Here is a 26356-nt window from a genome sequence, read left to right as displayed (position 1 = left end):
CCAAGTCTCCCGATAAAAATGATACCTCACTTGTGTGGGTAGGCCTAGCGCCCGCGACAGGAAACGCCCCAAAGCGCAACGTGGACACATCCACATTTTTTAAAGAAAACAGAGGTGTTTTTTGCAAAGTGCCTACCTGTAGATTTTGGCCTCTAGCTCAGCCAGCACCTAGGGAAACCTACCAAACCTGTGCATTTCTGAAAACTAGAGACCTAGGGGAATCCAAGATGGGGTAACTTGTGGCGCTCGGACCAGGTTCTGTTACCCAGAATCCTTTGCAAACCTCAAAATTTGGCTAAAACAACACATGTTCCTCACATTTCTGTGGCAGAGAGTTCTGGAATCTGGGAGGAGCCACAAATTTCCTTCCACCCAGCGTTCCCCCAAGTCTCCCGATAAAAATGATACCTCACTTGTGTGGGTAGGCCTAGCGCCCGCGACAGGAAACGCCCCAAAGCGCAACGTGGTCACATCCAATTTTTTTAAAGAAAACAGAGGTGTTTTTTGCAAAGTGCCTACCTGTATATTTTGGCCTCTAGCTCAGCCGTTACCTAGGGAAACCTACCAAACCTGTGCATTTCTGAAAACTAGAGACCTAGTGGAATCCAAGTTGGGGTGACTTGTGGGGCTCGGACCAGGTTCTGTTACCCAGAATCCTTTGCAAACCTCAAAATTTGGCTAAAACAACACATGTTCCTCACATTTCTGTGGCAGAAAGTTCTGGAATCTGAGAGGAGACACAAATTTCCTTCCACGCAGCGTTCCCCCAAGTCTCCCGATAAAAATGATACCTCACTTGTGTGGGTAGGCCTAGCGCCCGCAACAGGAAACGACCCAAAGCGCAACGTGAACACATCCAAATTTTTGAAAGAAAACAGAGGTGTTTTTTGCAAAGTGCCTACCTGTAGATTTTGGCCTCTAGCTCAGCCGGCACCTAGGGAAACCTACCAAACCTGTGCATTTCTGAAAACTAGAGAGCTAGGGGAATCCAAGATAGGGTGACTTGTGGGGCTCGGACCAGGTTCTGTTACCCAGAATCCTTTGCAAACCTCAAAATTTGGCAAAAAAACCACATGTTCCTCACATTTCTGTGGCAGAAAGTTCTGGAATCTGAGAGGAGCCACAAATTTCCTTCCACCCAGCGTTCCCTCAAGTCTCCCGATAAAAATGATACCTCACTTGTGGGGTAGGCCTAGCGCCCGCGACAGGAAACGCCCCAAAGCGCAACGTGGACACATCCAATTTTTTTAAAGAAAATAGAGTTGATTTTTGCGAAGTGCCTACCTGTAGATTTTGGCCTCTAGCTCAGCCGGCACCTAGGGAAACCTACCAAACCTGTGCATTTCTGAAAACTAGAGACCGAGGGGAATCCAAGATGGGGTGACTTGTGGGGCTCGGACCAGGTTCTGTTACCCAGAATCCTTTGCAAACCTCAAAATTTGGCTAAAACAACACATGTTCCTCAAATTTCTGTGGCAGAAAGTTCTGGAATCTGAGAGGAGCCACAAATTTCCTTCCACCCAGCGTTCCCCCAAGTCTGCCGATAAAAATGATACCTCACTTGTGTGGGTAGGCCTAGCGCCCGCGACAGGAAACGCCCCAAAGCGCAACGTGGACACATCCAATTTTTTGAAAGAAAATAGAGGTGATTTTTGCAAAGTGCCTACCTGTAGATTTTGGCCTCTAGCTCAGCCGGCACCTAGGGAAACCTACCAAACCTGTGCATTTCTGAAAACTAGAGACCTAGGGGAATCCAAGATGGGGTGACTTGTAGGGCTCGGACCAGGTTCTGTTACCCAGAATCCTTTGCAAACCTCAAAATTTGGCTAAAACAACACATGTTCCTCACATTTCTGTGGCAGAAAGTTCTGGAATCTGAGAGGAGCCACAAATTTCCTTCCACCCAGCGTTCCCCCAAGTCTCCCGATAAAAATTATATCTCACTTGTGTGGGTAGGCCTAGCGCCCGCGACAGGAAACGCCCCAAAGCGCAACGTGGACACATCCAAATTTTTGAAAGAAAACAGAGGTGTTTTTTGCAAAGTGCCTACCTGTAGATTTTGGCCTCTAGATCAGCCGCCACCTAGGGAAACCTACCAAACCTGTGCATTTCTGAAAACTAGAGACCTAGGGGAATCCAAGATGGGGTGACTTGTGGGGCTCTGACCAGGTTCTGTTACCCAGAATCCTTCGCAAACCTCAAAATTTGGCTAAAAAAACAGATGTTCCTCACATTTCTGTGGCAGAAAGTTCTGGAATCTAAAGGAGCCACAAATTTCCTTCCACCCAGTGTTCCCCCAAGTCTCCCGATAAAAATGATACCTCACTTGTGTGGGTAGGCCTAGCGCCCGCAACAGGAAACGCCCCAAAGCGCAACGTGGTCACATCCAATTTTTTGAAAGAAAACAGAGGTGTTTTTTGCAAAGTGCCTACCTGTAGATTTTGGCCTCTAGCTCAGCCGGCACCTAGGCAAACCTACCAAACCTGTGCATTTCTGAAAACTAGAGAACTAGGGGAATCCAAGATGGGGTGACTTGTGGGGCTCGGACAAGGTTCTGTTAGCCAGAATCCTTTGCAAACCTCAAAATTTGGCTAAAAAAACACATGTTCCTCAAATTTCTGTGGCAGAAATTTCTGGAATCTGAGAGGAGCCACAAATTTCCTTCCACCCAGCCTTCCCCCAAGTCTCCCGATAAAAATGATACCTCACTTGTGTGGGTAGGCCTAGCGCCCGCGACAGGAAACGCCCCAAAGCGCAACGTGGACACATCCAATTTTTTGAAAGAAAATAGAGGTGATTTTTGCGAAGTGCCTATCTGTAGATTTTGGCCTCTAGCTCAGCGGGCACCTAGGGAAACCTACCAAACCTGTGCATTTCTGAAAACTAGAGACCTAGGGGAATCCAAGATGGGGTAACTTGTGGGGCTCGCACCAGGTTCTGTTACCCAGAATCCTTTGCAAACCTCAAAATTTGGCTAAAACAACACATGTTCCTCACATTTCTGTGGCAGAAAGTTCTGGAATCTGGGAGGAGCCACAAATTTCCTTCCACCCAGCGTTCCCCCAAGTCTCCCGATAAAAATTATACCTCACTTGTGTGGGTAGGCCTAGCGCCCGCGACAGGAAACGCCCCAAAGCGCAACGTGGTCACATCCAATTTTTTTAAAGAAAACAGAGGTGTTTTTTGCAAAGTGCCTACCTGTATATTTTGGCCTCTAGCTCAGCCGTTACCTAGGGAAACCTACCAAACCTGTGCATTTCTGAAAACTAGAGACCTAGTGGAATCCAAGTTGGGGTGACTTGTGGGGCTCGGACCAGGTTCTGTTACCCAGAATCCTTTGCAAACCTCAAAATTTGGCTAAAAAAACAGATGTTCCTCACATTTCTGTGGTAGAAAGTTCTGGAATCTGAGAGGAACCACGAATTTCCTTCCACCCAGCATTCCTCCAAGTCTCCCGATAAAAATGAAACCTCACTTGTGTGGGTAGGCCTAGCGCCCGCGACAGGAAATGCCTCAAAGCGCAACTTGGACACATCCAAATTTTTGAAAGAAAACAGAGGTGTTTTTTGCAAAGTGCCTACCTGTATATTTTGGCCTCTAGCTCAGCCGGCACCTAGGGAAACCTACCAAACCTGTGCATTTCTGAAAACTAGAGACCTAGGGGAATCCAAGATGGGGTGACGTGTGGGGCTCGGACCAGGTTCTGTTACCCAGAATCCTTTGCAAACCTCAAAATTTGGCAAAAAAAACACATGTTCCTCAAATTTCTGTGGCAGAAATTTCTGGAATCTGAGAGGAGCCACAAATTTCCTTCCACCCAGCGTTCCCCCAAGTCTCCCGATAAAAATGATACCTCACTTGTGTGGGTAGGCCTAGCGCCCGCGACAGGAAACGCCCCAAAGCGCAACGTGGACACATCCAATTTTTTTAAAGAAAACAGAGGTGTTTTTTGCGAAGTGCCTACCTGTAGATTTTGGCCTCTAGCTCAGCCAGCACCTAGGGAAACCTACCAAACCTGTGCATTTCTGAAAACTAGAGACCTAGGGGAATCCAAGATGGGGTGACTTGTGGGGCTCGGACCAAGTTCTGTTACCCAGAATCCTTTGCAAACCTCAAAATTTGGCTAAAAAAACACATGTTCCTCAAATTTCTGTGGCAGAAAGTTCTGGAAGCGGAGAGGAGCCACAAATTTCCTTCCACCCAGCGTTCCCCCAAGTCTCCCGATAAAAATTATACCTCACTTGTGTGGGTAGGCCTAGCGCCCGCGACAGGAAACGCCCCAAAGCGCAACGTGGACACATCCAATTTTTTGAAAGAAAATAGAGGTGATTTTTGCAAAGTGCCTACCTGTAGATTTTGGCCTCTAGCTCAGCCGGCACCTAGGGAAACCTACCAAACCTGTGCATTTCTGAAAACTAGAGACCTAGGGGAATCCAAGATGGGGTGACTTGTAGGGCTCGGACCAGGTTCTGTTACCCAGAATCCTTTGCAAACCTCAAAATTTGGCTAAAACAACACATGTTCCTCACATTTCTGTGGCAGAAAGTTCTGGAATCTGAGAGGAGCCACAAATTTCCTTCCACCCAGCGTTCCCCCAAGTCTCCCGATAAAAATTATATCTCACTTGTGTGGGTAGGCCTAGCGCCCGCGACAGGAAACGCCCCAAAGCGCAACGTAGACACATCCAAATTTTTGAAAGAAAACAGAGGTGTTTTTTGCAAAGTGCCTACCTGTAGATTTTGGCCTCTAGATCAGCCGGCACCTAGGGAAACCTACCAAACCTGTGCATTTCTGAAAACTAGAGACCTAGGGGAATCCAAGATGGGGTGACTTGTGGGGCTCGGACCAGGTTCTGTTACCCAGAATCCTTCGCAAACCTCAAAATTTGGCTAAAAAAACAAATGTTCCTCACATTTCTGTGGCAGAAAGTTCTGGAATCTGAGAGGAGCCACAAATTTCCTTCCACCCAGCGTTCCTCCAAGTCTCCCGATAAAATGATACCTCACTTGTGTGGGTAGGCCTAGCGCCCGCGACAGGAAACGCCCCAAAGCGCAACGTGAACACATCCAATTTTTTTAAAGAAAACTGCTGTTTTTTGCAAAGTGCCTACCTGTAGATTTTGGCCTGTAGCTCAGCCGGCACCTAGGGAAACCTACCAAACCTGTGCATTTCTGAAAACTAGAGACCTAGGGGAATCCAAGATGGGGTGACTTGTGGGGCTCGGACCAGGTTCTGTTACCCAGAATCCTTTGCAAACCTCAAAATTTGGCTAAAAAAACACATGTTCCTCACATTTCTGTGGCAGAAAGTTCTGGAATCTGAGAGGAGCCACAAATTTCCTTCCACCCAGTGTTCCCCCAAGTCTCCCGATAAAAATGATACCTCACTTGTGTGGGTAGGCCTAGCGCCCGCAACAGGAAACGCCCCAAAGAGCAACGTGGTCACATCCAATTTTTTGAAAGAAAACAGAGGTGTTTTTTGCAAAGTGCCTACCTGTAGATTTTGGCCTCTAGCTCAGCCGGCACCTAGGCAAACCTACCAAACCTGTGCATTTCTGAAAACTAGAGAACTAGGGGAATCCAAGATGGGGTGACTTGTGGGGCTCGGACAAGGTTCTGTTAGCCAGAATCCTTTGCAAACCTCAAAATTTGGCTAAAAAAACACATGTTCCTCAAATTTCTGTGGCAGAAATTTCTGGAATCTGAGAGGAGCCACAAATTTCCTTCCACCCAGCCTTCCCCCAAGTCTCCCGATAAAAATGATACCTCACTTGTGTGGGTAGGCCTAGCGCCCGCGACAGGAAACGCCCCAAAGCGCAACGTGGACACATCCAATTTTTTGAAAGAAAATAGAGGTGATTTTTGCGAAGTGCCTATCTGTAGATTTTGGCCTCTAGCTCAGCGGGCACCTAGGGAAACCTACCAAACCTGTGCATTTCTGAAAACTAGAGACCTAGGGGAATCCAAGATGGGGTAACTTGTGGGGCTCGCACCAGGTTCTGTTACCCAGAATCCTTTGCAAACCTCAAAATTTGGCTAAAACAACACATGTTCCTCACATTTCTGTGGCAGAAAGTTCTGGAATCTGGGAGGAGCCACAAATTTCCTTCCACCCAGCGTTCCCCCAAGTCTCCCGATAAAAATGATACCTCACTTGTGTGGGTAGGCCTAGCGCCCGCGACAGGAAACGCCCCAAAGCGCAACGTGGTCACATCCAATTTTTTTAAAGAAAACAGAGGTGTTTTTTGCAAAGTGCCTACCTGTATATTTTGGCCTCTAGCTCAGCCGTTACCTAGGGAAACCTACCAAACCTGTGCATTTCTGAAAACTAGAGACCTAGTGGAATCCAAGTTGGGGTGACTTGTGGGGCTCGGACCAGGTTCTGTTACCCAGAATCCTTTGCAAACCTCAAAATTTGGCTAAAAAAACAGATGTTCCTCACATTTCTGTGGTAGAAAGTTCTGGAATCTGAGAGGAACCACGAATTTCCTTCCACCCAGCATTCCTCCAAGTCTCCCGATAAAAATGAAACCTCACTTGTGTGGGTAGGCCTAGCGCCCGCGACAGGAAATGCCTCAAAGCGCAACTTGGACACATCCAAATTTTTGAAAGAAAACAGAGGTGTTTTTTGCAAAGTGCCTACCTGTATATTTTGGCCTCTAGCTCAGCCGGCACCTAGGGAAACCTACCAAACCTGTGCATTTCTGAAAACTAGAGACCTAGGGGAATCCAAGATGGGGTGACGTGTGGGGCTCGGACCAGGTTCTGTTACCCAGAATCCTTTGCAAACCTCAAAATTTGGCAAAAAAAACACATGTTCCTCAAATTTCTGTGGCAGAAATTTCTGGAATCTGAGAGGAGCCACAAATTTCCTTCCACCCAGCGTTCCCCCAAGTCTCCCGATAAAAATGATACCTCACTTGTGTGGGTAGGCCTAGCGCCCGCGACAGGAAACGCCCCAAAGCGCAACGTGGACACATCCAATTTTTTTAAAGAAAACAGAGGTGTTTTTTGCGAAGTGCCTACCTGTAGATTTTGGCCTCTAGCTCAGCCAGCACCTAGGGAAACCTACCAAACCTGTGCATTTCTGAAAACTAGAGACCTAGGGGAATCCAAGATGGGGTGACTTGTGGGGCTCGGACCAAGTTCTGTTACCCAGAATCCTTTGCAAACCTCAAAATTTGGCTAAAAAAACACATGTTCCTCAAATTTCTGTGGCAGAAAGTTCTGGAATCTGAGAGGAGCCACAAATTTCCTTCCACCCAGCGTTCCCCCAAGTCTCCCGATAAAAATTATACCTCACTTGTGTGGGTAGGCCTAGCGCCCGCGACAGGAAACGCCCCAAAGCGCAACGTGGACACATCCAATTTTTTGAAAGAAAATAGAGGTGATTTTTGCAAAGTGCCTACCTGTAGATTTTGGCCTCTAGCTCAGCCGGCACCTAGGGAAACCTACCAAACCTGTGCATTTCTGAAAACTAGAGACCTAGGGGAATCCAAGATGGGGTGACTTGTAGGGCTCGGACCAGGTTCTGTTACCCAGAATCCTTTGCAAACCTCAAAATTTGGCTAAAACAACACATGTTCCTCACATTTCTGTGGCAGAAAGTTCTGGAATCTGAGAGGAGCCACAAATTTCCTTCCACCCAGCGTTCCCCCAAGTCTCCCGATAAAAATTATATCTCACTTGTGTGGGTAGGCCTAGCGCCCGCGACAGGAAACGCCCCAAAGCGCAACGTGGACAAATCCAAATTTTTGAAAGAAAACAGAGGTGTTTTTTGCAAAGTGCCTACCTGTAGATTTTGGCCTCTAGATCAGCCGGCACCTAGGGAAACCTACCAAACCTGTGCATTTCTGAAAACTAGAGACCTAGGGGAATCCAAGATGGGGTGACTTGTGGGGCTCGGACCAGGTTCTGTTACCCAGAATCCTTCGCAAACCTCAAAATTTGGCTAAAAAAACAAATGTTCCTCACATTTCTGTGGCAGAAAGTTCTGGAATCTGAGAGGAGCCACAAATTTCCTTCCACCCAGCGTTCCTCCAAGTCTCCCGATAAAAAGATACCTCACTTGTGTGGGTAGGCCTAGCGCCCGCGACAGGAAACGCCCCAAAGCGCAACGTGAACACATCCAATTTTTTTTAAGAAAACGGGTGTTTTTTGCAAAGTGCCTACCTGTAGATTTTGGCCTGTAGCTCAGCCGGCACCTAGGGAAACCTACCAAACCTGTGCATTTCTGAAAACTAGAGACCTAGGGGAATCCAAGATGGGGTGACTTGTGGGGCTCGGACCAGGTTCTGTTACCCAGAATCCTTTGCAAACCTCAAAATTTGGCTAAAAAAACACATGTTCCTCACATTTCTGTGGCAGAAAGTTCTGGAATCTGAGAGGAGCCACAAATTTCCTTCCACCCAGTGTTCCCCCAAGTCTCCCGATAAAAATGATACCTCACTTGTGTGGGTAGGCCTAGCGCCCGCAACAGGAAACGCCCCAAAGAGCAACGTGGTCACATCCAATTTTTTGAAAGAAAACAGAGGTGTTTTTTGCAAAGTGCCTACCTGTAGATTTTGGCCTCTAGCTCAGCCGGCACCTAGGCAAACCTACCAAACCTGTGCATTTCTGAAAACTAGAGAACTAGGGGAATCCAAGATGGGGTGACTTGTGGGGCTCGGACAAGGTTCTGTTAGCCAGAATCCTTTGCAAACCTCAAAATTTGGCTAAAAAAACACATGTTCCTCAAATTTCTGTGGCAGAAAGTTCTGGAATCTGAGAGGAGCCACAAATTTCCTTCCACGCAGCGTTCCCCCAAGTCTCCCGATAAAAATGATACCTCACTTGTGTGGGTAGGCCTAGCGCCCGCAACAGGAAACGCCCCAAAGCGCAACGTGGACACATCCAATTTTTTGAAAGAAAATAGAGGTGATTTTTGCGAAGTGCCTATATGTAGATTTTGGCCTCTAGCTCAGCGGGCACCTAGGGAAACCTACCAAACCTGTGCATTTCTGAAAACTAGAGACCTAGGGGAATCCAAGATGGGGTAACTTGTGGGGCTCGGACCAGGTTCTGTTACCCAGAATCCTTTGCAAACCTCAAAATTTGGCTAAAACAACACATGTTCCTCACATTTCTGTGGCAGAAAGTTCTGGAATCTGGGAGGAGCCACAAATTTCCTTCCACCCAGCGTTCCCCCAAGTCTCCCGATAAAAATGATACCTCACTTGTGTGGGTAGGCCTAGCGCCCGCGACAGGAAACGCCCCAAAGCGCAACGTGGTCACATCCAATTTTTTTAAAGAAAACAGAGGTGTTTTTTGCAAAGTGCCTACCTGTATATTTTGGCCTCTAGCTCAGCCGTTACCTAGGGAAACCTACCAAACCTGTGCATTTCTGAAAACTAGAGACCTAGTGGAATCCAAGTTGGGGTGACTTGTGGGGCTCGGACCAGGTTCTGTTACCCAGAATCCTTTGCAAACCTTAAAATTTGGCTAAAACAACACATGTTCCTCACATTTCTGTGGCAGAAAGTTCTGGAATCTGAGAGGAGCCACAAATTTCCTTCCACGCAGCGTTCCCCCAAGTCTCCCGATAAAAATGATACCTCACTTGTGTGGGTAGGCCTAGCGCCCGCGACAGGAAATGCCCCAAAGCGCAACTTGGACACATCCACATTTTTGAAAGAAAACAGAGGTGTTTTTTGCAAAGTGCCTACCTGTAGATTTTGGCCTCTAGCTCAGCCGGCACCTAGGGAAACCTACCAAACCTGTGCATTTCTGAAAACTAGAGACCTAGGGGAATCCAAGATGGGGTGACGTGTGGGGCTCGGACCAGGTTCTGTTACCCAGAATCCTTTGCAAACCTCAAAATTTGGCAAAAAAAACACATGTTCCTCAAATTTCTGTGGCAGAAATTTCTGGAATCTGAGAGGAGCCACAAATTTCCTTCCACCCAGCGTTCCCCCAAGTCTCCCGATAAAAATGATACCTCACTTGTGTGGGTAGGCCTAGCGCCCGCGACAGGAAACGCCCCAAAGCGCAACGTGGACACATCCAATTTTTTGAAAGAAAATAGAGGTGTTTTTTGCGAAGTGCCTACCTGTAGATTTTGGCCTCTAGCTCAGCCAGCACCTAGGGAAACCTACCAAACCTGTGCATTTCTGAAAACTAGAGACCTAGGGGAATCCAAGATGGGGTGACTTGTAGGGCTCGGACCAGGTTCTGTTACCCAGAATCCTTTGCAAACCTCAAAATTTGGCTAAAACAACACATGTTCCTCACATTTCTGTGGCAGAAAGTTCTGGAATCTGAGAGGAGCCACAAATTTCCTTCCACCCAGCGTTCCCCCAAGTCTCCCGATAAAAATTATATCTCACTTGTGTGGGTAGGCCTAGCGCCCGCGACAGGAAACGCCCCAAAGCGCAACGTGGACAAATCCAAATTTTTGAAAGAAAACAGAGGTGTTTTTTGCAAAGTGCCTACCTGTAGATTTTGGCCTCTAGATCAGCCGGCACCTAGGGAAACCTACCAAACCTGTGCATTTCTGAAAACTAGAGACCTAGGGGAATCCAAGATGGGGTGACTTGTGGGGCTCGGACCAGGTTCTGTTACCCAGAATCCTTCGCAAACCTCAAAATTTGGCTAAAAAAACAAATGTTCCTCACATTTCTGTGGCAGAAAGTTCTGGAATCTGAGAGGAGCCACAAATTTCCTTCCACCCAGCGTTCCTCCAAGTCTCCCGATAAAAAGATACCTCACTTGTGTGGGTAGGCCTAGCGCCCGCGACAGGAAACGCCCCAAAGCGCAACGTGAACACATCCAATTTTTTTTAAGAAAACGGGTGTTTTTTGCAAAGTGCCTACCTGTAGATTTTGGCCTGTAGCTCAGCCGGCACCTAGGGAAACCTACCAAACCTGTGCATTTCTGAAAACTAGAGACCTAGGGGAATCCAAGATGGGGTGACTTGTGGGGCTCGGACCAGGTTCTGTTACCCAGAATCCTTTGCAAACCTCAAAATTTGGCTAAAAAAACACATGTTCCTCACATTTCTGTGGCAGAAAGTTCTGGAATCTGAGAGGAGCCACAAATTTCCTTCCACCCAGTGTTCCCCCAAGTCTCCCGATAAAAATGATACCTCACTTGTGTGGGTAGGCCTAGCGCCCGCAACAGGAAACGCCCCAAAGAGCAACGTGGTCACATCCAATTTTTTGAAAGAAAACAGAGGTGTTTTTTGCAAAGTGCCTACCTGTAGATTTTGGCCTCTAGCTCAGCCGGCACCTAGGCAAACCTACCAAACCTGTGCATTTCTGAAAACTAGAGAACTAGGGGAATCCAAGATGGGGTGACTTGTGGGGCTCGGACAAGGTTCTGTTAGCCAGAATCCTTTGCAAACCTCAAAATTTGGCTAAAAAAACACATGTTCCTCAAATTTCTGTGGCAGAAAGTTCTGGAATCTGAGAGGAGCCACAAATTTCCTTCCACGCAGCGTTCCCCCAAGTCTCCCGATAAAAATGATACCTCACTTGTGTGGGTAGGCCTAGCGCCCGCAACAGGAAACGCCCCAAAGCGCAACGTGGACACATCCAATTTTTTGAAAGAAAATAGAGGTGATTTTTGCGAAGTGCCTATATGTAGATTTTGGCCTCTAGCTCAGCGGGCACCTAGGGAAACCTACCAAACCTGTGCATTTCTGAAAACTAGAGACCTAGGGGAATCCAAGATGGGGTAACTTGTGGGGCTCGGACCAGGTTCTGTTACCCAGAATCCTTTGCAAACCTCAAAATTTGGCTAAAACAACACATGTTCCTCACATTTCTGTGGCAGAAAGTTCTGGAATCTGGGAGGAGCCACAAATTTCCTTCCACCCAGCGTTCCCCCAAGTCTCCCGATAAAAATGATACCTCACTTGTGTGGGTAGGCCTAGCGCCCGCGACAGGAAACGCCCCAAAGCGCAACGTGGTCACATCCAATTTTTTTAAAGAAAACAGAGGTGTTTTTTGCAAAGTGCCTACCTGTATATTTTGGCCTCTAGCTCAGCCGTTACCTAGGGAAACCTACCAAACCTGTGCATTTCTGAAAACTAGAGACCTAGTGGAATCCAAGTTGGGGTGACTTGTGGGGCTCGGACCAGGTTCTGTTACCCAGAATCCTTTGCAAACCTTAAAATTTGGCTAAAACAACACATGTTCCTCACATTTCTGTGGCAGAAAGTTCTGGAATCTGAGAGGAGCCACAAATTTCCTTCCACGCAGCGTTCCCCCAAGTCTCCCGATAAAAATGATACCTCACTTGTGTGGGTAGGCCTAGCGCCCGCGACAGGAAATGCCCCAAAGCGCAACTTGGACACATCCACATTTTTGAAAGAAAACAGAGGTGTTTTTTGCAAAGTGCCTACCTGTAGATTTTGGCCTCTAGCTCAGCCGGCACCTAGGGAAACCTACCAAACCTGTGCATTTCTGAAAACTAGAGACCTAGGGGAATCCAAGATGGGGTGACGTGTGGGGCTCGGACCAGGTTCTGTTACCCAGAATCCTTTGCAAACCTCAAAATTTGGCAAAAAAAACACATGTTCCTCAAATTTCTGTGGCAGAAATTTCTGGAATCTGAGAGGAGCCACAAATTTCCTTCCACCCAGCGTTCCCCCAAGTCTCCCGATAAAAATGATACCTCACTTGTGTGGGTAGGCCTAGCGCCCGCGACAGGAAACGCCCCAAAGCGCAACGTGGACACATCCAATTTTTTTAAAGAAAACAGAGGTGTTTTTTGCGAAGTGCCTACCTGTAGATTTTGGCCTCTAGCTCAGCCAGCACCTAGGGAAACCTACCAAACCTGTGCATTTCTGAAAACTAGAGACCTAGGGGAATCCAAGATGGGGTGACTTGTGGGGCTCGGACCAAGTTCTGTTACCCAGAATCCTTTGCAAACCTCAAAATTTGGCTAAAAAAACACATGTTCCTCAAATTTCTGTGGCAGAAAGTTCTGGAATCTGAGAGGAGCCACAAATTTCCTTCCACCCAGCGTTCCCCCAAGTCTCCCGATAAAAATTATACCTCACTTGTGTGGGTAGGCCTAGCGCCCGCGACAGGAAACGCCCCAAAGCGCAACGTGGACACATCCAATTTTTTGAAAGAAAATAGAGGTGATTTTTGCAAAGTGCCTACCTGTAGATTTTGGCCTCTAGCTCAGCCGGCACCTAGGGAAACCTACCAAACCTGTGCATTTCTGAAAACTAGAGACCTAGGGGAATCCAAGATGGGGTGACTTGAAGGGCTCGGACCAGGTTCTGTTACCCAGAATCCTTTGCAAACCTCAAAATTTGGCTAAAACAACACATGTTCCTCACATTTCTGTGGCAGAAAGTTCTGGAATCTGAGAGGAGCCACAAATTTCCTTCCACCCAGCGTTCCCCCAAGTCTCCCGATAAAAATTATATCTCACTTGTGTGGGTAGGCCTAGCGCCCGCGACAGGAAACGCCCCAAAGCGCAACGTGGACACATCCAAATTTTTGAAAGAAAACAGAGGTGTTTTTTGCAAAGTGCCTACCTGTAGATTTTGGCCTCTAGATCAGCCGGCACCTAGGGAAACCTACCAAACCTGTGCATTTCTGAAAACTAGAGACCTAGGGGAATCCAAGATGGGGTGACTTGTGGGGCTCGGACCAGGTTCTGTTACCCAGAATCCTTCGCAAACCTCAAAATTTGGCTAAAAAAACAAATGTTCCTCACATTTCTGTGGCAGAAAGTTCTGGAATCTGAGAGGAGCCACAAATTTCCTTCCACCCAGCGTTCCTCCAAGTCTCCCGATAAAATGATACCTCACTTGTGTGGGTAGGCCTAGCGCCCGCGACAGGAAACGCCCCAAAGCGCAACGTGAACACATCCAATTTTTTTAAAGAAAACGGGTGTTTTTTGCAAAGTGCCTACCTGTAGATTTTGGCCTGTAGCTCAGCCGGCACCTAGGGAAACCTACCAAACCTGTGCATTTCTGAAAACTAGAGACCTAGGGGAATCCAAGATGGGGTGACTTGTGGGGCTCGGACCAGGTTCTGTTACCCAGAATCCTTTGCAAACCTCAAAATTTGGCTAAAAAAACACATGTTCCTCACATTTCTGTGGCAGAAAGTTCTGGAATCTGAGAGGAGCCACAAATTTCCTTCCACCCAGTGTTCCCCCAAGTCTCCCGATAAAAATGATACCTCACTTGTGTGGGTAGGCCTAGCGCCCGCAACAGGAAACGCCCCAAAGAGCAACGTGGTCACATCCAATTTTTTGAAAGAAAACAGAGGTGTTTTTTGCAAAGTGCCTACCTGTAGATTTTGGCCTCTAGCTCAGCCGGCACCTAGGCAAACCTACCAAACCTGTGCATTTCTGAAAACTAGAGAACTAGGGGAATCCAAGATGGGGTGACTTGTGGGGCTCGGACAAGGTTCTGTTAGCCAGAATCCTTTGCAAACCTCAAAATTTGGCTAAAAAAACACATGTTCCTCAAATTTCTGTGGCAGAAAGTTCTGGAATCTGAGAGGAGCCACAAATTTCCTTCCACGCAGCGTTCCCCCAAGTCTCCCGATAAAAATGATACCTCACTTGTGTGGGTAGGCCTAGCGCCCGCAACAGGAAACGCCCCAAAGCGCAACGTGGACACATCCAATTTTTTGAAAGAAAATAGAGGTGATTTTTGCGAAGTGCCTATATGTAGATTTTGGCCTCTAGCTCAGCGGGCACCTAGGGAAACCTACCAAACCTGTGCATTTCTGAAAACTAGAGACCTAGGGGAATCCAAGATGGGGTAACTTGTGGGGCTCGGACCAGGTTCTGTTACCCAGAATCCTTTGCAAACCTCAAAATTTGGCTAAAACAACACATGTTCCTCACATTTCTGTGGCAGAAAGTTCTGGAATCTGGGAGGAGCCACAAATTTCCTTCCACCCAGCGTTCCCCCAAGTCTCCCGATAAAAATGATACCTCACTTGTGTGGGTAGGCCTAGCGCCCGCGACAGGAAACGCCCCAAAGCGCAACGTGGTCACATCCAATTTTTTTAAAGAAAACAGAGGTGTTTTTTGCAAAGTGCCTACCTGTATATTTTGGCCTCTAGCTCAGCCGTTACCTAGGGAAACCTACCAAACCTGTGCATTTCTGAAAACTAGAGACCTAGTGGAATCCAAGTTGGGGTGACTTGTGGGGCTCGGACCAGGTTCTGTTACCCAGAATACTTTGCAAACCTCAAAATTTGGCTAAAACAACACATGTTCCTCACATTTCTGTGGCAGAAAGTTCTGGAATCTGAGAGGAGCCACAAATTTCCTTCCACGCAGCGTTCCCCCAAGTCTCCCGATAAAAATGATACCTCACTTGTGTGGGTAGGCCTAGCGCCCGCAACAGGAAACGACCCAAAGCGCAACGTGAACACATCCAAATTTTTGAAAGAAAACAGAGGTGTTTTTTGCAAAGTGCCTACCTGTAGATTTTGGCCTCTAGCTCAGCCGGCACCTAGGGAAACCTACCAAACCTGTGCATTTCTGAAAACTAGAGAGCTAGGGGAATCCAAGATAGGGTGACTTGTGGGGCTCGGACCAGGTTCTGTTACCCAGAATCCTTTGCAAACCTCAAAATTTGGCAAAAAAACCACATGTTCCTCACATTTCTGTGGCAGAAAGTTCTGGAATCTGAGAGGAGCCACAAATTTCCTTCCACCCAGCGTTCCCTCAAGTCTCCCGATAAAAATGATACCTCACTTGTGTGGGTAGGCCTAGCGCCCGCGACAGGAAACGCCCCAAAGCGCAACGTGGACACATCCAATTTTTTTAAAGAAAATAGAGTTGATTTTTGCGAAGTGGCTACCTGTAGATTTTGGCCTCTAGCTCAGCCGGCACCTAGGGAAACCTACCAAACCTGTGCATTTCTGAAAACTAGAGACCGAGGGGAATCCAAGATGGGGTGACTTGTGGGGCTCGGACCAGGTTCTGTTACCCAGAATCCTTTGCAAACCTCAAAATTTGGCAAGAAAACCACATGTTCCTCACATTTCTGTGGCAGAAAGTTCTGGAATCTGAGAGGAGCCACAAATTTCCTTCCACCCAGCGTTCCCTCAAGTCTCCCGATAAAAATGATACCTCACTTGTGTGGGTAGGCCTAGCGCCCGCGACAGGAAACGCCCCAAAGCGCAACGTGGACACATCCAATTTTTTTAAAGAAAATAGAGTTGATTTTTGCGAAGTGCCTACCTGTAGATTTTGGCCTCTAGCTCAGCCGGCACCTAGGGAAACCTACCAAACCTGTGCATTTCTGAAAACTAGAGACCGAGGGGAATCCAAGATGGGGTAACTTGTGGCGCTCGGACCAGGTTCTGTTACCCAGAATCCTTTGCAAACCTCAAAATTTGGCTAAAACAACACATGTTCCTCACATTTCTGTGGCAGAAAGTTCTGGAATCTGGGAGGAGCCACAAATTTCCTTCCACCCAGCGTTCCCCCAAGTCTCCCGATAAAAATGATACCTCACTTGTGTGGGTAGGCCTAGCGCCCGCGACAGGAAACGCCCCAAAGCGCAACGTGGACACATCCAATTTTTTTAAAGAAAATAGAGGTGATTTTTGCGAAGTGCCTACCTGTAGATTTTGGCCTCTAGCTCAGCCGGCACCTAGGGAAACCTACCAAACCTGTGCATTTCTGAAAACTAGAGACCTAGGGGAATCCAAGATGGGGTGACTTGTGGGGCTCGGACCAGGTTCTGTTACCCAGAATCCTTTGCAAACCTCAAAATTTGGCTAAAACAACACATGTTCCTCACATTTCTGTGGCAGAAAGTTCTGGAATCTGAGAGGAGCCACAAATTTCCTTCCACGCAGCGTTCCCCCAAGTCTCCCGATAAAAATGATACCTCACTTGTGTGGGTAGGCCTAGCGCTCGCAACAGGAAACGACCCAAAGCGCAACGTGGACACATCCAAATTTTTGAAAGAAAACAGAGGTGTTTTTTGCAAAGTGCCTACCTGTAGATTTTGGCCTCTAGCTCAGCCGGCACCTAGGGAAACCTACCAAACCTGTGCATTTCTGAAAACTAGAGAGCTAGGGGAATCCAAGATAGGGTGACTTGTGGGGCTCGGACCAGGTTCTGTTACCCAGAATCCTTTGCAAACCTCAAAATTTGGCTAAAAAAACACATGTTCCTCACATTTCTGTGGCAGAAAGTTCTGCAATCTGAGAGGAGCCACAAATTTCCTTCCACCCAGTGTTCCCCCAAGTCTCCCGATAAAAATGATACCTCACTTGTGTGGGTAGGCCTAGCGCCCGCGACAGGAAACGCCCCAAAGCGCAACGTGGACACATCCAATTTTTGGAAAGAAAACGGGTGTTTTTTGCAAAGTGCCTACCTGTAGATTTTGGCCTCTAGCTCAGCCGGCACCTAAGGGAAACCTACCAAACCTGTGCATTTCTGAAAACTAGAGACCTGGGGGAATCCAAGATGGGGTGACTTGTGGGGCTCGGACCAGGTTCTGTTACCCAGAATCCTTTGCAAACCTCAAAATTTGGCTAAAAAAACACATGTTCCTCACATTTCTGTGGCAGAAAGTTCTGGAATCAGAGAGGAGCTACAAATTTCCTTCCACCCAGCGTTCCCTCAAGTCTCCCGATAAAAATGATACCTCACTTGTGTGGGTAGGCCTAGCGCCCGCGACAGGAAACGCCCCAAAGCGCAACGTGGACACATCCAATTTTTTTAAAGAAAATAGAGGTGATTTTTGCATAGTGCCTACCTGTAGATTTTGGCCTCTAGCTCAGCCGGCACCCAGGGAAACCTACCAAACCTGTGCATTTCTGAAAACTAGAGACCTAGGGGAATCCAAGATGGGGTGACTTGTGGGGCTCGGACCAGGTTCTGTTACCCAGAATCCTTTGCAAACCTCAAAATTTGGCTAAAACAACACATGTTCCTCACATTTCTGTGGCAGAAAGTTCTGGAATCTGAGAGGAGCCACAAATTTCCTTCCACGCAGCGTTCCCCCAAGTCTCCCGATAAAAATGATACCTCACTTGTGTGGGTAGGCCTAGCGCCCGCAACAGGAAACGACCCAAAGCGCAACGTGGACACATCCACATTTTTTAAAGAAAACAGAGGTGTTTTTTGCAAAGTGCCTACCTGTAGATTTTGGCCTCTAGCTCAGCCGGCACCTAGGGAAACCTACCAAACCTGTGCATTTCTAAAAACTAGAGAGCTAGGGGAATCCAAGATAGGGTGACTTGTGGGGCTCGGACCGGGTTCTGTTACCCAGAATCCTTTGCAAACCTCAAAATTTGGCAAAAAAACCACATGTTCCTCACATTTCTGTGGCAGAAAGTTCTGGAATCTGAGAGGAGCCACAAATTTCCTTCCACCCAGTGTTCCCCCAAGTCTCCCGATAAAAATGATACCTCACTTGTGTGGGTAGGCCTAGCGCCCGCGACAGGAAACGCCCCAATGCGCAACGTGGTCACATCCAATTTTTTGAAAGAAAACAGAGGTGTTTTTTGCGAAGTGCCTACCTGTAGATTTTGGCCTCTAGCTCATCCGGCACCTAGGCAAACCTACCAAACCTGTGCATTTCTGAAAACTAGAGACCTAGGGGAATCCAAGATGGGGTGACTTGTGGGGCTCGGACCAGGTTCTGTTACCCAGAATCCTTTGCAAACCTCAAAATTTGGCTAAAAAAACACATGTTCCTCAAATTTCTGTGGCAGAAAGTTCTGGAATCTGAGAGGAGCCACAAATTTCCTTCCACCCAGCGTTCCCTCAAGTCTCCCGATAAAAATGATACCTCACTTGTGTGGGTAGGCCTAGCACCCGCGACAGGAAACGCCCCAAAGCGCAACGTGGACACATCCAATTTTTTTAAAGAAAATAGAGTTGATTTTTGCGAAGTGCCTACCTGTAGATTTTGGCCTCTAGCTCAGCCGGCACCTAGGGAAACCTACCAAACCTGTGCATTTCTGAAAACTAGAGACCTAGGGGAATCCAAGATGGGGTGACTTGTGGGGCTCGGACCAGGTTCTGTTACCCAGAATCCTTTGCAAACCTCAAAATTTGGCTAAAACAACACATGTTCCTCACATTTCTGTGGCAGAAAGTTCTGGAATCTGAGAGGAGCCACAAATTTCCTTCCACGCAGCGTTCCCTCAAGTCTCCCGATAAAAATGATACCTCACTTGTGTGGGTAGGCCTAGCGCCCGCAACAGGAAACGACCCAAAGCGCAACGTGGACACATCCAAATTTTTTAAAGAAAACAGAGGTGATTTTTGCAAAGTGCCTACCTGTAGATTTTGGCCTCTAGCTCAGCCGGCACCTAGGGAAACCTACCAAACCTGTGCATTTCTGAAAACTAGAGACCTAGGGGAATCCAAGATGGGGTGACTTGTAGGGCTCGGACCAGGTTCTGTTACTCAGAATCCTTTGCAAACCTCAAAATTTGGCTAAAACAACACATGTTCCTCACATTTCTGTGGCAGAAAGTTCTGGAATCTGAGAGGAGCCACAAATTTCCTTCCACCCAGCGTTCCCCCAAGTCTCCCGATAAAAATTATATCTCACTTGTGTGGGTAGGCCTAGCGCCCGCGACAGGAAACGCCCCAAAGCGCAACGTGGACACATCCAAATTTTTGAAAGGAAACAAAGGTGTTTTTTGCAAAGTGCCTACCTGTAGATTTTGGCCTCTAGATCAGCCGGCACCTAGGGAAACCTACCAAACCTGTGCATTTCTGAAAACTAGAGACCTAGGGGAATCCAAGATGGGGTGACTTGTGGGGCTCGGACCAGGTTCTGTTACCCAGAATCCTTCGCAAACCTCAAAATTTGGCTATAAAAACAAATGTTCCTCACATTTCTGTGGCAGAAAGTTCTGGAATCTGAGAGGAGCCACAAATTTCCTTCCACCCAGCGTTCCTCCAAGTCTCCCGATAAAAATGATACCTCACTTGTGTGGGTAGGCCTAGCGCCCGCGACAGGAAACGCCCCAAAGCGCAACGTGAACACATCCAATTTTTTTAAAGAAAACGGGTGTTTTTTGCAAAGTGCCTACCTGTAGATTTTGGCCTGTAGCTCAGCCGGCACCTAGGGAAACCTACCAAACCTGTGCATTTCTGAAAACTAGAGACCTAGGGGAATCCAAGATGGCGTGACTTGTGGGGCTCGGACCAGGTTCTGTTACCCAGAATCCTTTGCAAACCTCAAAATTTGGCTAAAAAAACACATGTTCCTCACATTTCTGTGGCAGAAAGTTCTGGAATCTGAGAGGAGCCACAAATTTCCTTCCACCCAGAGTTCCCCCAAGTCTCCCGATAAAAATGATACCTCACTTGTGTGGGTAGGCCTAGCGCCCGCAACAGGAAACGCCCCAAAGCGCAACGTGGTCACATCCAATTTTTTGAAAGAAAACAGAGGTGTTTTTTGCAAAGTGCCTACCTGTAGATTTTGGCCTCTAGCTCAGCCGGCACCTAGGCAAACCTACCAAACCTGTGCATTTCTGAAAACTAGAGAACTAGGGGAATCCAAGATGGGGTGACTTGTGGGGCTCGGACAAGGTTCTGTTAGCCAGAATCCTTTGCAAACCTCAAAATTTGGCTAAAAAAACACATGTTCCTCAAATTTCTGTGGCAGAAAGTTCTGGAATCTGAGTGGAGCCACAAATTTCCTTCCACGCAGCGTTCCCCCAAGTCTCCCGATAAAAATGATACCTCACTTGTGTGGGTAGGCCTAGCGCCCGCAACAGGAAACGCCCCAAAGCGCAACGTGGACACATCCAATTTTTTGAAAGAAAATAGAGGTGATTTTTGCGAAGTGCCTATATGTAGATTTTGGCCTCTAGCTCAGCGGGCACCTAGGGAAACCTACCAAACCTGTGCATTTCTGAAAACTAGAGACCTAGGGGAATCCAAGATGGGGTAACTTGTGGGGCTCGGACCAGGTTCTGTTACCCAGAATCCTTTGCAAACCTCAAAATTTGGCTAAAACAACACATGTTCCTCACATTTCTGTGGCAGAAAGTTCTGGAATCTGGGAGGAGCCACAAATTTCCTTCCACCCAGCGTTCCCCCAAGTCTCCCGATAAAAATGATACCTCACTTGTGTGGGTAGGCCTAGCGCCCGCGACAGGAAACGCCCCAAAGCGCAACGTGGTCACATCCAATTTTTTTAAAGAAAACAGAGGTGTTTTTTGCAAAGTGCCTACCTGTATATTTTGGCCTCTAGCTCAGCCGTTACCTAGGGAAACCTACCAAACCTGTGCATTTCTGAAAACTAGAGACCTAGTGGAATCCAAGTTGGGGTGACTTGTGGGGCTCGGACCAGGTTCTGTTACCCAGAATCCTTTGCAAACCTCAAAATTTGGCTAAAACAACACATGTTCCTCACATTTCTGTGGCAGAAAGTTCTGGAATCTGAGAGGAGACACAAATTTCCTTCCACGCAGCGTTCCCCCAAGTCTCCCGATAAAAATGATACCTCACTTGTGTGGGTAGGCCTAGCGCCCGCAACAGGAAACGACCCAAAGTGCAACGTGAACACATCCAAATTTTTGAAAGAAAACAGAGGTGTTTTTTGCAAAGTGCCTACCTGTAGATTTTGGCCTCTAGCTCAGCCGGCACCTAGGGAAACCTACCAAACCTGTGCATTTCTGAAAACTAGAGAGCTAGGGGAATCCAAGATAGGGTGACTTGTGGGGCTCGGACCAGGTTCTGTTACCCAGAATCCTTTGCAAACCTCAAAATTTGGCAAAAAAACCACATGTTCCTCACATTTCTGTGGCAGAAAGTTCTGGAATCTGAGAGGAGCCACAAATTTCCTTCCACCCAGCGTTCCCTCAAGTCTCCCGATAAAAATGATACCTCACTTGTGTGGGTAGGCCTAGCGCCCGCGACAGGAAACGCCCCAAAGCGCAACGTGGACACATCCAATTTTTTTAAAGAAAATAGAGTTGATTTTTGCGAAGTGCCTACCTGTAGATTTTGGCCTCTAGCTCAGCCGGCACCTAGGGAAACCTACCAAACCTGTGCATTTCTGAAAACTAGAGACCGAGGGGAATCCAAGATGGGGTGACTTGTGGGGCTCGGACCAGGTTCTGTTACCCAGAATCCTTTGCAAACCTCAAAATTTGGCTAAAACAACACATGTTCCTCAAATTTCTGTGGCAGAAAGTTCTGGAATCTGAGAGGAGCCACAAATTTCCTTCCACCCAGCGTTCCCCCAAGTCTGCCGATAAAAATTATACCTCACTTGTGTGGGTAGGCCTAGCGCCCGCGACAGGAAACGCCCCAAAGCGCAACGTGAACACATCCAAATTTTTGAAAGAAAATAGAGGTGATTTTTGCAAAGTGCCTACCTGTAGATTTTGGCCTCTAGCTCAGCCGGCACCTAGGGAAACCTACCAAACCTGTGCATTTCTGAAAACTAGAGACCTAGGGGAATCCAAGATGGGGTGACTTGTAGGGCTCGGACCAGGTTCTGTTACCCAGAATCCTTTGCAAACCTCAAAATTTGGCTAAAACAACACATGTTCCTCACATTTCTGTGGCAGAAAGTTCTGGAATCTGAGAGGAGCCACAAATTTCCTTCCACCCAGCGTTCCCCCAAGTCTCCCGATAAAAATTATATCTCACTTGTGTGGGTAGGCCTAGCGCCCGCGACAGGAAACGCCCCAAAGCGCAACGTGGACACATCCAAACTTTTGAAAGAAAACAGAGGTGTTTTTTGCAAAGTGCCTACCTGTAGATTTTGGCCTCTAGATCAGCCGCCACCTAGGGAAACCTACCAAACCTGTGCATTTCTGAAAACTAGAGACCTAGGGGAATCCAAGATGGGGTGACTTGTGGGGCTCTGACCAGGTTCTGTTACCCAGAATCCTTCGCAAACCTCAAAATTTGGCTAAAAAAACAGATGTTCCTCACATTTCTGTGGCAGAAAGTTCTGGAATCTAAAGGAGCCACAAATTTCCTTTCACCCAGTGTTCCCCCAAGTCTCCCGATAAAAATGATACCTCACTTGTGTGGGTAGGCCTAGCGCCCGCAACAGGAAACGCCCCAAAGCGCAACGTGGTCACATCCAATTTTTTGAAAGAAAACAGAGGTGTTTTTTGCAAAGTGCCTACCTGTAGATTTTGGCCTCTAGCTCAGCCGGCACCTAGGCAAACCTACCAAACCTGTGCATTTCTGAAAACTAGAGAACTAGGGGAATCCAAGATGGGGTGACTTGTGGGACTCGGACAAGGTTCTGTTAGCCAGAATCCTTTGCAAACCTCAAAATTTGGCTAAAAAAACACATGTTCCTCAAATTTCTGTGGCAGAAATTTCTGGAATCTGAGAGGAGCCACAAATTTCCTTCCACCCAGCCTTCCCCCAAGTCTCCCGATAAAAATGATACCTCACTTGTGTGGGTAGGCCTAGCGCCCGCGACAGGAAACGCCCCAAAGCGCAACGTGGACACATCCAATTTTTTGAAAGAAAATAGAGGTGATTTTTGCGAAGTGCCTATCTGTAGATTTTGGCCTCTAGCTCAGCCGGCACCTAGGGAAACCTACCAAACCTGTGCATTTCTGAAAACTAGAGACCTAGGGGAATCCAAGATGGGGTAACTTGTGGGGCTCGGACCAGGTTATGTTACCCAGAATCCTTTGCAAACCTCAAAATTTGGCTAAAACAACACATGTTCCTCACATTTCTGTGGCAGAAAGTTCTGGAATCTGGGAGGAGCCACAAATTTCCTTCCACCCAGCGTTCCCCCAAGTCTCCCGATAAAAATGATACCTCACTTGTGTGGGTAGGCCTAGCGCCCGCGACAGGAAATGCCCCAAAGCGCAACGTGGTCACATCCAATTTTTTTAAAGAAAACAGAGGTGTTTTTTGCAAAGTGCCTACCTGTATATTTTGGCCTCTAGCTCAGCCGTTACCTAGGGAAACCTACCAAACCTGTGCATTTCTGAAAACTAGAGACCTAGTGGAATCCAAGTTGGGGTGACTTGTGGGGCTCGGACCAGGTTCTGTTACCCAGAATCCTTTGCAAACCTCAAAATTTGGCTAAAAAAACAGATGTTCCTCACATTTCTGTGGTAGAAAGTTCTGGAATCTGAGAGGAACCACAAATTTCCTTCCACCCAGCATTCCTCCAAGTCTCCCGATAAAAATGAAACCTCACTTGTGTGGGTAGGCCTAGCGCCCGCGACAGGAAATGCCCCAAAGCGCAACTTGGACACATCCAAATTTTTGAAAGAAAACAGAGGTGTTTTTTGCAAAGTGCCTACCTGTAGATTTTGGCCTCTAGCTCAGCCGGCACCTAGGGAAACCTACCAAACCTGTGCATTTCTGAAAACTAGAGACCTAGGGGAATCCAAGATGGGGTGACGTGTGGGGCTCGGACCAGGTTCTGTTACCCAGAATCCTTTGCAAACCTCAAAATTTGGCAAAAAAAACACACGTTCCTCAAATTTCTGTGGCAGAAATTTCTGGAATCTGAGAGGAGCCACAAATTTCCTTCCACGCAGCGTTCCCCCAAGTCTCCCGATAAAAATGATACCTCACTTGTGTGGGTAGGCCTAGCGCCCGCGACAGGAAACGCCCCAAAGCGCAACGTGGACACATCCAATTTTTTTAAAGAAAACAGAGGTGTTTTTTGCGAAGTGCCTACCTGTAGATTTTGGCCTCTAGCTCAGCCAGCACCTAGGGAAACCTACCAAACCTGTGCATTTCTGAAAACTAGAGACCTAGGGGAATCCAAGATGGGGTGACTTGTGGGGCTCGGACCAAGTTCTGTTACCCAGAATCCTTTGCAAACCTCAAAATTTGGCTAAAAAAACACATGTTCCTCAAATTTCTGTGGCAGAAAGTTCTGGAATCTGAGAGGAGCCACAAATTTCCTTCCACCCAGCGTTCCCCCAAGTCTCCCGATAAAAATTATACCTCACTTGTGTGGGTAGGCCTAGCGCCCGCGACAGGAAACGCCCCAAAGCGCAACGTGGACACATCCAATTTTTTGAAAGAAAATAGAGGTGATTTTTGCAAAGTGCCTACCTGTAGATTTTGGCCTCTAGCTCAGCCGGCACCTAGGGAAACCTACCAAACCTGTGCATTTCTGAAAACTAGAGACCTAGGGGAATCCAAGATGGGGTGACTTGTAGGGCTCGGACCAGGTTCTGTTACCCAGAATCCTTTGCAAACCTCAAAATTTGGCTAAAACAACACATGTTCCTCACATTTCTGTGGCAGAAAGTTCTGGAATCTGAGAGGAGCCACAAATTTCCTTCCACCCAGCGTTCCCCCAAGTCTCCCGATAAAAATTATATCTCACTTGTGTGGGTAGGCCTAGCGCCCGCGACAGGAAACGCCCCAAAGCGCAACGTGGACACATCCAAATTTTTGAAAGAAAACAGAGGTGTTTTTTGCAAAGTGCCTACCTGTAGATTTTGGCCTCTAGATCAGCCGGCACCTAGGGAAACCTACCAAACCTGTGCATTTCTGAAAACTAGAGACCTAGGGGAATCCAAGATGGGGTGACTTGTGGGGCTCGGACCACGTTCTGTTACCCAGAATCCTTCGCAAACCTCAAAATTTGGCTAAAAAAACAAATGTTCCTCACATTTCTGTGGCAGAAAGTTCTGGAATCTGAGAGGAGCCACAAATTTCCTTCCACCCAGCGTTCCTCCAAGTCTCCCGATAAAATGATACCTCACTTGTGTGGGTAGGCCTAGCGCCCGCGACAGGAAACGCCCCAAAGCGCAACGTGAACACATCCAATTTTTTTAAAGAAAACGGGTGTTTTTTGCAAAGTGCCTACCTGTAGATTTTGGCCTGTAGCTCAGCCGGCACCTAGGGAAACCTACCAAACCTGTGCATTTCTGAAAACTAGAGACCTAGGGGAATCCAAGATGGGGTGACTTGTGGGGCTCGGACCAGGTTCTGTTACCCAGAATCCTTTGCAAACCTCAAAATTTGGCTAAAAAAACACATGTTCCTCACATTTCTGTGGCAGAAAGTTCTGGAATCTGAGAGGAGCCACAAATTTCCTTCCACCCAGTGTTCCCCCAAGTCTCCCGATAAAAATGATACCTCACTTGTGTGGGTAGGCCTAGCGCCCGCAACAGGAAACGCCCCAAAGAGCAACGTGGTCACATCCAATTTTTTGAAAGAAAACAGAGGTGTTTTTTGCAAAGTGCCTACCTGTAGATTTTGGCCTCTAGCTCAGCCGGCACCTAGGCAAACCTACCAAACCTGTGCATTTCTGAAAACTAGAGAACTAGGGGAATCCAAGATGGGGTGACTTGTGGGGCTCGGACAAGGTTCTGTTAGCCAGAATCCTTTGCAAACCTCAAAATTTGGCTAAAAAAACACATGTTCCTCAAATTTCTGTGGCAGAA

Source organism: Pleurodeles waltl, chromosome 1_1, assembly GCF_031143425.1.
Source record: "Pleurodeles waltl isolate 20211129_DDA chromosome 1_1, aPleWal1.hap1.20221129, whole genome shotgun sequence".
Lineage (NCBI taxonomy): Eukaryota > Metazoa > Chordata > Amphibia > Caudata > Salamandridae > Pleurodeles > Pleurodeles waltl.
The sequence above is the reverse complement of the archived record's forward strand: the minus strand, read 5'-3'. Positions refer to the sequence as shown.